The sequence below is a fragment of the Ranitomeya imitator genome, chromosome 3, assembly GCF_032444005.1.
Source record: "Ranitomeya imitator isolate aRanImi1 chromosome 3, aRanImi1.pri, whole genome shotgun sequence".
Taxonomy (NCBI): Eukaryota; Metazoa; Chordata; class Amphibia; order Anura; family Dendrobatidae; genus Ranitomeya; species Ranitomeya imitator.
The window spans coordinates 742,736,879-742,751,427 of record NC_091284.1 but is presented as its reverse complement, the minus strand read 5'-3'; the positions used below and the strand labels follow the sequence as shown (position 1 = coordinate 742,751,427).

The window sequence follows — 14,549 nt, the reverse complement described above, 5'->3', positions numbered from 1 at the left end:
ATGCATAGACTACAGGGGTCTTAAAGCCATCAACGTTAAGAACAAGTACCCACTACCCCTGATATCTGAGCTTTCTGATAGGCTATGGGGAGCAAGGGTATTTACTAAATTAGATCTGCGGGGTGCTTACAACCTGATTCGCATCTGTGAGGGGGACGAATGGAAGACAGCTTTTAACACCAGGGATGGGCACTATGAATATCTGGTGATGCCCTTCGGGCTCTGTAATGCCCCAGCCGTTTTCCAAGACTTTGTGAACGACAACTTCCAGGATATGCTCATCACCTTGGTCGTAGTCTATCTGGATGATATTCTCATCTACTCTCCAGATATTGACTCCCATCGGAGAGATGTTCGCAGTCTTCGACCTCTTACGGGCAAACTCCCTCTACGCCAAGTTGGAGAAGTGTGTGTTTGAGCAGGAGTCCTTGCCTTCCCTTGGTTATATCATCTCTGCCCAGGGTTTGGCTATGGATCCTGCCAAGCTACAGGCTGTGATGGACTGGCAGGAACCCAATTCACTTAAAGCGGTGCAGCGCTTTATGGGGTTCAGTAATTACTATCGTCAGTTCATTCCACACTTCTCAACTTTGGTAGCTCCCTTGGTTGCCCTCACCAAAAAGGGAGCAAATCCCAATTTGTGGTCGGAGGATGTCTCCAAGGCCTTTCTTTCGATTAAGTCACACTTTGCTAGCGCTCCCATTCTACATCGCCCCGATGTAGATAAGCCATTTATCATGGAGGTGGATGCCTCATCTGTTGGTGCTGGAGCAGTCCTTTTCCAAAAGGATGCTCCAGGTCGGAAGCATCCTTGCTGCTTCTTCTCCAAAACCTTCACACCAGCAGAGAGGAATTATTCCATCGGGGACAGGGAGTTGCTAGCCATGAAGTTGGCTTTCTCAGAGTGGAGACACCTCTTGGAGGGAGCTCGCTTTCCCTTCCAGGTTTTCACTGACCACAAGAACTTGGTATACCTACAGACGGCCCAGCGGCTGAATTCTCGCCAGGCTAGATGGTCCCTGTTCTTCTCCTGGTTTCATTTTACTCTTCATTTTCTCTCCGGGAAGAAGAACATTCGCGCCGACGCTCTCTCCCGCTCCGTAGTGTCATCTGAGGAGGAGGAGGAGCCTCGGCTTATTGTCCCTTCTGAGAGCCTGAGAACTGTAGCTCCGGTTTCGCTAGAGTCTGTGACCCCGGGCAAGACTTTCGTGCCAGCGAATTTGCGACCAGAGGTTCTCGCTTGGGCTCTCGTCCAGAGTGGGTGGGCATTTTGGGACCAAGAGGACATCTGAGCTTTTGGCGAGAACGTACTGGTGGCCGCATATGGCCCGTGATGTCGGGGACTATATTCGGCGTGCGTTTCCTGCACCCAGAATCAGTCTCCTCGGCAACGGCCGGCTGGGTTGCTTTACCCCCTACCGGTGGCAGACAGGCCCTGGGAAATGGTCGGGATGGACTTCGTGGTGGGCTTACCCAAGTCTCGTAGCTGCACCGTTATCTGGGTTGTTACCGATCATTTCTCTAAAATGGTGCACTTAGTGCCGCTTCCACAGTTACCTTCTGCATGGGCCTTGGCGGCGTTATTCATAAAGCATATTTTCTGTTTACATGGAATGCCTGATAAAATTGTCAGCGACTGGGGTCCCCAGTTCGCATCTCGGTTTTGGAGAGAGCTCTGCCGTTTACTCAGCATAGAGTTGAATCTCTCCTCTGCATACCATCCCGAGACGAATGCGTTTGTAGAGAGGACCAACCAGACTCTGGTGACATACTTGCGGCATTTTGTCTCTGCGAAGCAGGATGACTGGGCATCTTTGCTACCATGGGCGGAATTTGCCTTGAACAACGCCGTAGCTGATTCCACTGAGCAGACTATTTTTCTCCTTAATTACGGCCAGCATCCGCGTGTCCCTGTGCCCATGCCCGTGTCATCCACCGATTCTAGGGTGGCAGACTGGGCGGTGGAGGCACGTGACATTTGGGACTGCACACAGGAAGCCATCCGGGCCTCCAAGGAGAGAATGAGGGTTTCTGCTGATACACACTGGCGCCCCGCTCCAACCTTTGCTCCTGGTGACTTAGTGTGGCTCTCCGCCCGTAACATCAGGCTGCGAGTTGAGTCCACTAAGTTTGCGCCTCGCTACATTGGCCCGTTCAAGGTTCTGTAACAGGTCAACCCTGTGGTCTACCGTTTGGCTATTCTTCCACGCCTTGGCATCCCCGACATTTTTCACATTTCCCTCTTAAAGCCCGTTCATTTGTCCCGGTTTTCTGAGTCATCTGCCGGGACATCGGGTTCATCCACGGATGAGTTTGAGGTGAATGCTATCGTGGGGTGCAAGGTGGTACATGGCAAGAAATTTTATCTGGTGGACTGGAAGGGTCACGGTACAGAAGATAGAACCTGGGAACCTGTGGAGCACATTCGGGCTCCGCTGCTCATTGCAGCTTTCGAGCGTAGCGAGGCTCGGGGGGCCCTAAGGGAGGGGTAATGTTAGGAGTCGAGTTACCGCCGCTGCACAGGGGGAATCTCGAACCATGTCAGCTGCGGTCTCCCATTCTGCATCGGCCGCAGTGGAGCCTGCTCAGCGGAAACGTCGGTCCCAGCGTCTCACTGAATCTGATACCGTGCAAAGGGTTATTGCTGCCTCTCCAGGCTCTACTATTGTACCCTGCACTGGTCTGTGGCGAGCAGGCTTTTCTGGGACTAAGTCCTGCTTTGCACACACTGCGCATGCCCAGGGTAAGATCTCTCAGTGGAGAGCAAGGGTCACATGCTCAGGTACTTCAGCAACTTCCATTGGTCCTCCAGGAAGGTCCTGTACCTGGTCAAGTTCTGTGGCAGCCTTCCATTGGTCCTTCTGGGAAGTTCCTGTAGGTGCTACAGCTATAAAAGGTTCTCATGACCGCACGGCCATGCGCTAGTATCAAATATGTACGAGCTCAGCGCCAGTGTGGTCGTGTGTGTGGTCAGGGACCCGGCTGAAATAAGCCCCAAGAATGCTGGCACCTCCGGCGAGGAGTTTGTGTCTGAATTCAGGGCTGGCTAATAGCCATTAGAATTCCGGCTCCACCGGAGAGGAACTGCGCGTTGTTTGGACTGCATGACCACTGTCAAATCTACACAGTAACTGTGTCCCCTGTGAGTTAAACAGGGCACAGCGTTCTCTTTACTATGGGCTGTGTGAAGTAAGAGAGTTCGTTTGTACTAATTTGCTTCGCTGCCATGCTTAGCAGCAGGTTCTTTCCTGCACGGTGGATCCCGGGTTGCGAACGCACCTATCTCATCTAATAAATATATTCGGTGCATTCCGCCAACCCTAACATTTAAACTTTTATATTTTTTTTAGTTTTTTCACATTTAACTTTTTTTTTTTTTTTTTTACTTTTGCCATGCTTCAATAGCCTCTATAGGACAATGTGATCTGCTCTGCTACATAGCAGCGATCATCAGATCGCTGCTATGCAGCAGAAATGCAGGTGTGCTATGAGCGCCGACAACAGGGTGGCGCTCACAGCTACCGGGTATCAGTAACCATAGAGGTCTCAAGGACCTCTATGGTTACAATGCAGAAGCATTGCTGACCCCTGATCATGTGACGGGGGTCAGCGATGCGCTCATTTCCGGCCGCCTGGCTGGAAGCGCCGGTTAAATGCCGCTGTCTGCGTTTGAGAGCGGCATTTAACTAGTTAATAGCGGCGGGTGAATCGCGATTTCACCCGCCGCTATTGTGGGCACATGTCAGCTGTTCAAAACAGCTGACATGTCCCGGCTTTAATGCGGGCTCACCGCTGGAGCCCGCATCAAAGCGGGGGTTCTGACCTCAGACGTACTATCCCGTCCGAGGTCAGAAAGGGGTTAAATCTACTTTACATCTGCATAATTTTTTAAACACATATATACATTTTTTTTTTTAGCATGTTAGATGGGTTAAAACTTTAGCAGCAATTTCTAATTTCTTCAATGAATTTATAAAACTTGTTTCTTTAAGGACCTACTCAGATTTAAATAAACTTTGAGGGGCATATATATTGGAAGCTCCCTAAAAGTGATGCCATTATCTAAGCCGCACCCCTCAAATACTTAAAAACTGTTGGGATTTTTTTTTTTAACCTTTCAGGTGCTGCTAAGGAATAAATGCATTTTTTTTTACCACTGAAGTCTTTAGCCCCAAATTTCTCATGTTTGCAAGAAGTAACGCCAAAAGGTGGACCCCACAGTCTGCTACCCACTATCTTATGAATGCGGCATTACCCCACGTGTAGTCAAAAATATCTGTTTGGACAAACGGCAGGGCTCAGCTCGAAAGCAGCAATTTAATTTTGGAACACAAATTTGGCTGAAAGAGATGGCTGGCACCTTGTCTCATTTTCAGGGCCCATAAGGTGCCTAAACAGCAGGTATTCCCCCCCAGAAGTGTCCCCATTTTGGAAACTACATCTCTCAAAGATTTTATCCTGGGGTATAGTGAGCATTTTGAACCAACAGATACTACACAGAATTTGATAACATTAGGTCGTCGTATTGAAAAAGTTCATTTTTTTTTTCACGCATATCTTGCTTTAGTCCTAAATTTCCCACTTTTGCAAGTGGTAACACCAACAAGTAGACCACAATTTGTTACCCACGTTCTTACAAGTGCGGCAATACCCCACATGTAGTCAAAAAGTTTTGTTTGGACAAATGGCTCAGATCAGAAAGGGCTCAATTTGAATTTTGGAACACAAATTTGACTGTATTTGGATAGACTGACATATTTCATAGAATGGTAGAGTTGGAAGGGACCTCCTGGGTCATCTGGTGCAACCCCCTGTTCAAAGCAGGATTCACTAAATCATCCCAGACAGATGTCTGTCCAGCCTTTGTTTGAAAACTTCCATGGAAGGAGAACTCACCACCTCTCATGGCAGCCTGTTCCACTCATTGATCACCCTCACTGTCAAAAAGTTTTTTCTAATATCTAATCTGTGTCTCTTTCCATTCAGTTTCATCCCATTGCTTCTAGTCTTTCCTTGTGCAAATGAGAATAAAGATGATCCTTCTAAAATGTGACAGCCCTTGAGATATTTGTAGACCGCTATTAAGTCTCCTCTGTCTTCTTTTTTGCAAGCTAAACATTCCCAAATCCTGTAACTGTTCCTCATAGGACATGGTTTGCAGACCGGTCACCATTCTAGTCGCTCTTCTCTGAACTTGCTCCAGTTTGTTGATGTGTTGTTTGGTTTTTTTTTAAATGTGGTGCCCAAAACTGGACACAGTATTCCAGATGAGGTCTGACCAAAGAGGAGTAGAGGGCAATAATGACTTTGCGTGATCTAGACTGTATGCTTCTGCTAATACATCCCAAAATTGCATTTGCCTTTTTTGCTGCTGCATCACACTGTTGACTCATGTTCAGTCTGTGATCTATTAGTATACCCAAGTCTTTTTCACATGTGCTGTTGCTCAGCCCTATTCCTCCCATTCTGTATATGCTTTTTTCATTTTTATTGCCAAGATGTAGTACTTTGCATTTTTCCTTGTTAATAACCATTTTGTTAGTTGCTGCCCACTGCTCCAGTTTATTTATATCTTTTTGAATCCCCTCTCTCTCTCTCTCTCTTCTCTAGTATTAGCTATCCCTCCTAGCTTTGTGTCATCAGTAAATTTAATCGGCGTACCCTCAATTCCTTCATCTAAATCCTTGATAAAGATGTTGAACAATACAGGGTTCAGGACAGAACCCTGTGGTACCCCACTTGAGACATTCTTCCAACTGGATGTGTAGTCATTTACGACCACTCTTTGGGTCCGATCACTAAGCCAGTTATGAATCCACCTAACAGTTGCCTTGTCCATTCCATACTTTTTTACATCATTTTTTCAATAAGGATGGTGTGAGATACTTTGTCAAATGCTTTGCTGAAGTCGAGATATAGTATATCTACAGCATTTCCCTGATTCACCCAGTCAGTGATTCTGTCATATAAGGAAATTAAGTTAGTTTGACATGATTTATTAGTTACAAACCCATGCTGACTCTGGTTAATCACTTAATTCTTATCCATGTAATCACATACATGTGGTTTAATACATGTTTAAAAATTTGTTCAAAGATCTTTTCTGGTATAGATATCAGACTCAGTGGCCTATAGTTCCCTGGGCCCACCTTCTTCCCCTTTTTGAAGATCTGAACAACATTTGCTCTTCTCCAGTCTTTTGGGACTTTTCCTGTTCTCCAAGAATTTTCAAAGATTATGGAGAGTGGTTCAAACATTTCTTCTGCTATCTCCTTCAGTACTCTGGGGTGTAATTCATCTGGACCTGGAGACTTGAATTAATTTATGTTGGCTAAGTGTTTCCTCACTATCTTTCTGTTTATAGATATCCTCGATTCTTCTATTCCTTTTATTAGGACAGTGAAAATCAGTTGATGTTACATTTCCTTTCTGAGAGAAAACAGATGCAAAATAGGAATTTAAAAGTTCGGCCTTCTCAACATCCTTTCTTACCATTTCATCATTTTTATTGTCGAGCCTGTGTGGTTCAAGAACAGCAGAACCCCCCCAATAAATGTCTTTTTAAGTTATACCCTCCAATATGTGTATCTAGGGAGGTAGTGAATAGTTTTATTACCATCATTTTTTTTATGCAGTTGATGCAACGCAAGTTTGAAAAATTACAGCTTGCATTTTTTTCACTTTCATTAGCCCCTTAGTGACAGATAATGTTTACAATTCTGACCACTGTCACTTTATGTAGATATAACACTTTAACTGATCCTGAAAATTTTTTTCGTGACATATTGTACTTCAAGTTAGTGGTTAAATTTCCTCTATATGACTTGCGTTTCTTTGTGTAAAAAAAAAAAAAAAAGCCAATAGGGCAAAAATTTAGAAAATTTTGCAATTTTCAAACTTTTAATTTTTTATGCCCTTAAATCAGAGAAATGTCACAAAATAGTTTACATTTCCCACATGTTTACTTTACTTTACATCAGCACAATTAAACTTTTTTTTTTTTTTTTAGGAAGTTGTAAGGTTTAAAAGTTGACCAGCGATTTTATCACTTTTACAACAAATTTCACAAAACCATTTTTTCCAAGACGCCCCTCCTGACAGCACCACCAGGAGGTAGTCCTTCATATCCTTGATAGAGACGGGAACACAGAAGATGTTAAATAGCCCCTCCCCACCACCACTCTTCAGTGTTTTTCCTGCCACTGTCAGGGACAGACACAGAAGCGGAGCACAGAGGTACGAATATCAAAATAACTGGATGCTGACATTCCCTCCAGGCGTCGGCGTCCGATCGAGCAGGAGGCTCCCTGGAATAGCCGCATCCCTCTCTAGGGGATCTGGGGCTGCGGGGGCCTGGTCCAGCGGACAGACTCCGCAATCACGCTGAAGCTGAAAGAGGTCCTTCAGCGTCCGGTCGATCTGTGCGCTCCCGGCATCTGCCACATCCCTCCCCAGGGGGCTCTGGGCAGCAGCTGCATGTTGCTTCCAGCCGGCATCTCTCGTACCTGGACTTCCAGCGTGCCGCGTCATCAGGGGGCGCGCTGGCGACGAGGTCCAGGGGCTTGTTCGCAGGTTCCCCGGGACCAGGCCAGGAACATGGCTTCCGGCCTGCGACGCGCTCCTCTGGGCTTCCAGCACACCTCATCATCAGGGGGCGCGCCGGTGAGGAGGTCCGGGGGCATGTCCACAGGATCCCCGGGACCAGGCCAGGAACATGGCTTCCTGCTGGCAACTCGCTCCCCTGGGCTTCCAGCGCACCGCATCGTCGGGGCGAGCAGGTGACTAGGTCTGGGGTGTGTCTGCAGGATCCCCAGGAGAACATGGCGCTGGACACAGGCGTTTCTATGGCAATCGGTGTGCGTTCCAGATGGAGCATGTGCAGTACAACCGGATACCTGCAGCGCCGGAATTGACAGCAGCTGGGCTCGGAAGGATGACTAATCAGATGTCCTGAGGCTGGGTAAGGCAGACTACTTAGTGACTGCTGACAGCGTACCTGACTTGGTAAAAAGATGGAGAGTGCTAGCCGTCCTGACGTCCCATCCTTAGAGCCATCCCTGGACCATGTGAGTGAGGGGTACTAGGGATCTATTAGCTGGGTACTAGATCCAATAGCTACAGGGCCCTTCTTTATATATTGCCTTTCAGGGCAAGGAGGCGCCTAGACGGTCCACTTCAATGGCCAAAAGAAAGGCTAGCAGATGTTCCCTATGCACGGCCAGATTTCCAGAGGGATATGATAAGTTCTTTGAAGGATGAATTTCAAAATTATTTAAGGAAGAGCAGACCTCTTTACTGGCCAGTGTAAAGACGATGATCAGAGAGTAGGTACAGACTACAGTCTCTGCACTAGTACCATCCCAATCCCCCTGTCCTAAGATGCCCAGATGGGACATGGACCCGAGTTCAGAGGAAGGAGAAGTATCTAGTTTTTCTCATCCAGACTCTGGAGAAGGCGAGGGTTCCTCAGTAGTGCTTCTAGAAGACCGGAAAAGATATGTTTTCTTCCAAAAACACCGACATGCTCCTGCAAGCTGTCAGGTGTACCTTGAAGATCGAGGACTCCACGGAACCATTGACGATCCAGGATGAAATTTTTGTCGGTTTAAGAACTCAAACAGTTAATAATCGTATAACGGCAATAATAGTGGAAGAATGGGATTACGTGGGGAAAAAGCTTGTGGTCCCAAGGGATTTTAAGTACCGCCTTCCCTTTGATCCGTAAGAGACCAAGGTATGGGAAACCGTACCAAAGATTGACACAGTTGTAGGTAGGGTCTCTAAGAAAACAGCCATTCCCTTTGAAAACTCTTCTGGCCTAAAGAAGTCGGAGGACCTCCTTAAGAAAGCCTGGGAAGCAAACATAGCAGCCACCTCGGTAGCCAGGTCAATGAGTCTATAGGTAGATGAGCTAGAGAGTCACGTTAAGAACAGGACACCCAGCGAAGAAATCCTGAAGTCACTACCTTTGCTGAAAATGGCGACCGACTTTATGGCAGATGCCTCAGCAGAGTCAGTCTGCTTTGCAGCAAGAAACAATGCGCAGTCAAACGTAGCAAGGCAGGCTCTGTAGTTAAGATCATGGACAGGAGATGCCCAGTCAAAGAATAAGCGATGCTCGATATCCTTCTCTGGTCTACACTTATTCGAACCAGCCCTAGATGAGTTGCTTGAGAAAGCATCAGATAAAAAGAAGGGCTTCCTTTCGCAGTCCTTTCGGAAGACTCGCTCTCACCCCAGGCAGGACTCTAAAGGAAAGGGGAAGTCCAGCAGGTTGAGCTACCCCAAGGGTGGCAAAAGTAGAGGCTCCTTTCAGGACCAAGTGCCAAGACCAAGCAGACAATGATGCCAGAGGCATTGGGGGGAGACCCCAGTACTTCCTGGAAGGTTGACAGGAGATTGCCCAGAATCCATGGGTTCTGCAGACAATCAGGGGTACAGGATAGAGTCCACCCAGTTACCTGTTGTTACTGTCTAACCCCTACCCAGTCTCCAGTGGTCCACCAAAGACTTCTGAAAGATGTACAGGAGCTTATAGAATTGCGGGTCATAATTCAGTTGCCTCCTTCCCAACAATTCCACGGACATTATTCCAGTCTGTTTTCCATAAAGAAACCAGGAGGGGACCTCGTATATTCCCATCGTCCAATGGAGTCAGTTCCATTCAAGGACCCTACAGCGGGAGGTCCTTTCGGCCTGGGATGGCAAGGAAAGGCATCTTTGGACAATAGAATGTTAATACCGAGAGCAGTAAAACAGTCTGTCATGGTGGGCCAGAATAGCAAACCTCGAGAAAAGAAGACCCTGGAGAGTGACCCCATGTGTATACATCACTACGGATTCAAGCCTCAGGGGGTTGGGGAGCCCACACGGAAGGACGTTATCTCCAAGGAACGTGTTCCACATCAGGGCGTGACAGCTCCTTGAACCACAGGGAGCTCAGAACATTCTGGAAAGCACTGAGGAGATGCCAAGAGCTAAAAGATCAACATGTCAGGATCTTCTCAGACAATTCGACCACAGTATCCTTCCTCCTACATCAAGGAGGTCCGAGGCACCGTCACTTACAGGAATTATCAGAAACAAGTTAGTCACAGCAGTGCACCTTAGAAGCTCAAAAAAACAGGTTACACACTTTCTAAGCAGGGAGAAGGTTCAACCCTCGGAATGGTCTCTAAACGAAGAAGTCTTTGTTCAGCTGACCCAGCACTGGGGCAGACCAGAAATACTTATTCACCTCCAGGAAAAATACAAAAACAAAAGGAATTCTTCTCATTACATCTAGGAGACAATCCGACCGGGATGGCACAGAGCTGGAATATGGGGCTCGCATATGCCTTCCCACCACTCGCTCTAATACTGAGAGTACTGAGGAAAATCCAGGCAACAGTAATCCTAATAGTCCCCTACTGGCCCAAAAGGAGCTGGTTTTCCCTATTGAAGTGGATGGCGTTGGAAGACCCAATTCTCCTACCATCAAGACGGGACCTTCTGATGCAGGGCCGTCTTGTCCATCAAAATCTAGGGATGTTACAGCTGTCAGCTTGGATCCTGAGAAGGAGATCCTGAGATCAAAAGGTTTGTCAGAATCAGTCATCTCTACCATACAAAAGAGCAGGAAGCCAGTAACCTCGGCTATATACTCTGCTTAAAAAAAAATAAAGGGAACACTTAAACAACAGAATATAACTCCAAGTAAATCAAACTTCTGTGAAATCAAACTGTCAACTTAGGAAGCAACACTGTTTGAAAATTTCACATGCTGTTGTGCAAATGGAATCGACAACAGATGGAAATTATTTGCAATTGTCAAGACACCCCCTATATAGGAGTGGTTCTGCAGGTAGGGACCACAGACCACATCTCAGTACCAATGCTTTCTGGCTTATGTTTTGGTCACTTTTGAATGTTGGTTGTGTTTTCACACTTGTGGTAACATGAGACAGACTCTACAGCTCACACAATTGGCTCAGGTAGTGCAGCTCATCCAGGATGCCACATCAATGCGAGCTGTGGCAAGGTTTGCTTTGTCTGTCAGCGTAGTGTCCAGAGGCTGAAGGCGCTACCAGTAGACAGGCCAGTACACCTGGAGATGTGGAGGGGGCCGTAGGAGGGCAACAACCCAGCAGCAGGACCGCTACCTCCTCCTTTGTGCAAGGAGAAACACTGCCAGAACCCTGCAAAATGACCTCCAGCAGGCCATAAATGTGCATGTCTGCACAAGCGGTTAGAAACCGACTCCATGAGGATGGTCTGAGTGCCCGACATCCACAAATGTCATCGTGCAGGACACTTGGCATTTGCCACAGAACACCTGTATTGGCAAATTCGCCAATGGCGCCCTGTGCTCTTCACAGATGAAAGCAGGTTCACACTGAGCATATGTGACAGACGTGACAGAGTCTGGAGATCCATGGAGAGCGATCTGCTGCCTGCAACATCCTTCAGCATGACCGGTTTGGCAGTGGGTCAGTAATGGTGTGGGGTGGCATTTCTTTGGAGGGCCGCACAGCCCTCCATGTGCTCGCCAGAGGTAGCCTGACTGCCAGTAGATACAGAGAGGAGATCCTCAGACACCTTGTAAGACCATATGCTGGTGCGGTTGGCCCTGGGTTCCTCCTAATGCAGGACAATGCCAGACCTCATGTGGCTGGAGTGTGTCAGCAGTTCCTGCAAGATGAAGGCATTGAAGCTATGGACTGGCCCGCCCATTCCCCAGACCTGAATCCGATTGAACACATCTGGGATATCATGTCTCGCTCCATCCACCAACATCACGTTGCACCACACTGTCCAGGAGTTGGCAGATGCTTTAGTCCAGGTCTGGGAGGAGATCCCTCAGCACATGTAGGCCAGGCACACACTACTGAGCATCATTTCCTTGTTTTGAGGCATTTCCACTGAAGTTGGATCAGCCTGTAATTTGATTTTCCACTTTGATTTTGAGTTTCGTTCCAAATCCAAGCCTCCATTGGTTAATAAATTTGATTTCCATTGATGATTTTTGTGTGATTTTGTTGTGAGCACATTAAACTTTGTACAGAACAAAGTATTCAATGAGAATATTTCATTCATTCAGATCTAGGATGTGTTATTTGAGTGTTCCCTTTATTTTTTTTTTGAGCAGTGTATCTAAAGGTCTGCAAGAAATTCTGTTCACAAAGTGCAGTTCCAGTCTCCATCACTCGGGGCCTAGATATTCCTCAGATTCTAGATTTCCTTCAGGCTGGCTTTGATAGGGGTCTGAGGCATAGTACGTTGAAGGTACAGATTTCAGTCCTGGGTTCATTCTTTGACTATCCACTGGCCAATTATCCCTGGGTAGTAATATTCATTAAAGCTACTCAGCGTATTCGACCCACAATACGTAGCTCGGTGCCCCCCTGGGATCTCAACCTAGTTCTAAACGAACTATGCAAAAGTCCATACAAGCCACTAGACCAGGCAGACCTAAGGTCTGTGTCGCTTAAAGCAGTTTTCCTAGTAGCAATAACTTTGGCGAGGCATATAGGCGAGATCCAGGCCCTTTCCATAAGAGACCCATATTTAAAAATTCAGGAGGACTGTATCATCATAAAATTGGATTTGGCTTTTCTTCCCAAAGTGGTTATTGACTTCCACAGAAATCATGTTACTTGCTTTCTGCCAAAATTACAGCAATGAGAAAGAACTCTCTCTCCACTCCTTGGATGTGAAAAGGACAGTTCTACAATGCTTAAAGCTCACATAGAGCTGGAGAGTGGGCTCAAACCTCTTCGTCCAGATGGCCAGAAAGAACAGGGGGAAGAAAGCTTCAAAAGTTACCGTATATACTCGAGTATAAGCCCACCCCCTAATTTTGCCACAAAAAACTGTGAAAACTTAATGACTCGAGTATAAGCCTAGGGTGGAAAATGCAGCAGCTACTGGTAAATGTCAAAAGTAAAAATAGATACCAATAAAAGTAAAATTAATTGAGACATCAGTAGGTTAAGTGTTTTTGAATATCCATATTGAATCAGGAGCCCCATATAATGCTCCATAAAGTTTGATGGGCCCCATTAAATGCTCCATATTAAAATATGCTCCATATAATCCTGCATAAAGGGTAATAAGGGCCCCATAAGATGCTCCATACAGACACTTGCCCCTTATAGTGCTGCACAATCGTTATGGCCCCATAAGATGATCCATACAGTCACTGCCCCTTATAGTGCTGCACAATCGTTATGGCCCCATAAGATGATCCATACAGTCCCGGCCCCTTGTAGTGCTGCACAATCGTTATGGCCCCATAAGATGATCCATACAGTCACTTGCCCCATTATAGTGCTGCACAATCGTTATGGCCCCATAAGATGCTCCATACAGACACTTGCCCCATATAGTGCTGCACGAACGTTATGGCCCCATAAGATGATCCATACAGTCACTTGCCCCATTATAGTGCTGCACAATTGTTATGCCCCCATAAGATGCTCCATACAGACACTTGCCCCATATAGTGCTGCACAAACGTTATGGCCCCATAAGATGATCCATACAGTCACTTGCCCCATATAGTGCTGCACAATCGTTATGGCCCCATAAGATGCTCCATACAGACACTTGCCCCATATAGTGCTGCACAAACGTTATGGCCCCATCAGATGATCCATACTGTCACATGCCCCATTATAGTGCTGCACAATCGTTATGGCCCCATAAGATGATCCATACAGTCACTGCCCCTTATAGTGCTGCACAATCGTTATGGCCCCATAAGATACTCCATACAGACACTTGCCCCTTATAGTGCTGCACAAACGTTATGGCCCCATAAGATGCTCCATACAGTCACTGCCCCTTATAGTGCTGCACAATCGTTATGGCCCCATAAGATACTCCATACAGTCACTTGCCCCATTATAGTGCTGCACAATTGTTATGCCCCCATAAGATGCTCCATACAGACACTTGCCCCTTATAGTGCTGCACAATCGTTATGGCCCCATAAGATGATCCATACAGTCACTTGCCCCATTATAGTGCTGCACAATTGTTATGCCCCCATAAGATGCTCCATACAGACACTTGCCCCATATAGTGCTGCACAATCGTTATGGCCCCATAAGATGATCCATACAGACACTTGCCCCTTATAGTGCTGCACAATCATTATGGCCCCATACAGATGCTCCATACAGTCACTTGCCCCATATGCTGTGGCTGCTATAAAAAATCATATACTCACCTCTCCGTCGCTCAGGACCCCGGCACTTTTACCTGCTCCTCGTTCGGGTGCGGCTCCGTCCTCAGCACTGACGTTCAGCAGAGGGCGCGCACTGACAACGTCACCGCGCCCTCTGACCTGAGCGTCACAGCCAGAGGCTGCGCTCCCCTCCCCGTATACTTACCTGCTCCTGGTGCGGTGCAGTCCCTGCTTCTCCCGGCGCGGCATATTCTTCCTGAACTGAGCGGTCACCGTTACCGCTCATTACAGTAATGAATATGCGGCTCCACCTCCCGAGGATCTGACATCTGTGGGTTACATGGAGAACCCAGTGATAATAATTGCACAGTTTTTGTAG

At 47.0% G+C, this 14,549-nt stretch overlaps 1 protein-coding gene across 1 annotated transcript in view; it reads left to right on the top strand.

Annotated features, from left to right (window-relative positions):
* Nucleotides 1–14,549, top strand: part of ATP7B (ATPase copper transporting beta) — a 173,488-nt gene that overhangs the window by 29,407 nt on the left and 129,532 nt on the right. The window lies entirely within an intron of this gene.